Here is a 1512-nt window from a genome sequence, read left to right on the forward strand (position 1 = left end):
TTCTGCAATGCGGACTTGATAGTACCCCGAGTGGAGATCTAGCTTCGTGAAATACTTGGCACCACTGAGTTGGTCAAACAGATCTGCAATCAGAGGAATCGGGTACTTGTTGCCACAGTGATTTTGTTAAGAGCTCGATAGTCCACACACAATCTCCAACTTCCATCGTGCTTCTTTTGAAACAGCACGGGAGCGCCAAAGGGGGCTTTAGATGGTCTAATGAATCCTGCCTTGAGCAGGTCTTCGAGCTGCTTACGAAGTTTCGCCACTTCTGGGGGAGCCATTCTGTAAGGTGCCTTTGCAGGTGGTTTGGCCTCGGAAGCAGTTCGATCTCATGGTCCACACTCCTCCTTGGATGTAATTCTTTGGGAAGTTCAGGTGGCATCACATCTACATAGCTCTCCAATACCCCCTCAACCTCCTTCGGAATCACTTCTGCTTTAGTCTCATCCCTTATCAGGGGAACTGCTACATAGGTAGGCTCACAACGCTTCACGCCTTTCTTGAACTGGAGGGCGAACAAGAGACTTGGTTTACTTGGTTGTTGAATTCTTGCTGGAACCACACACGGCCTTTCTCCCATAATGAGCAAGTGTTGGGCACTAGGAATGGGAATAGCTTTGTTCGCTAACAAGAACTCCATCCCCAATATGACATCGAAGTCTTCCATCTGGACAACTATCAGGTCGGTCTTCCCTTGCCAGTGACCCAACTTGAGTGATAGTCTTGGGTGAGGCCTTAGAGTTCACTGCTTTCATGCGGCCAACATCCTTCTCCAACTTCAGCCTCAACCTCCGTGCTTCAGTTTCTGACACAAAGTTGTGAGTGGCCCATGTGTCAACCCTTACGTTCGTGGCTATTTTCTCATTAATACTACCATCTACAAACATCAAGCCTTTAGCCTGAGACTTCTTAGGTGAATCGGGTTGCTTCTCCACCGCACCCAAGAATCTTAAAGCTCCCATGTGACCAGGTTCCTCCTCTGGCTCTTGCTGATCCTCCATTTCTTTCGATTGAATATGGGACTGTAGAGCAGAAAGGGCAGTCTTATGAGGACATTCATTCACTCTATGGGGTCCTCTGCATAAGAAGCAAGCTAATGGCTTTGGAGCATAGCCTAAGGGATTAAATGGTCGAGGGTTGAAGACCTCTGTCGAGTCAACAGGCTTGGACGTTGTCGTGTCCCTCGTATTCACTATTCTCCTGTCCCTCCTCATGAGTTGGAAAATTTGGACTCAGTTCCCCCACTTCTACTCTGTCCGGGCCTTATATTTCTATTGACATTCGCATTCGAAAACGGCTGAGTCTTCATAGTAGAGTTCTCTTCGAATGTGTAGTTCGTCCACCTTTCAGCAGCAGCCTGTGCGGAGGCCAAATCTTGGACCCTCTGCCACTGAAGTTCTGTCCTTGCCTATGGCTTTAAGCCTTCAAGGAAATAGAATAATCGATCCTTCTCTGACATATCCGGGGTGTCAAGCAGGAGCACAGAGAACTTGTTCACAAAGTCTCGGA

The sequence above is a fragment of the Rosa chinensis genome, chromosome 2, assembly GCF_002994745.2.
Source record: "Rosa chinensis cultivar Old Blush chromosome 2, RchiOBHm-V2, whole genome shotgun sequence".
Classification (NCBI taxonomy): Eukaryota; Viridiplantae; Streptophyta; class Magnoliopsida; order Rosales; family Rosaceae; genus Rosa; species Rosa chinensis.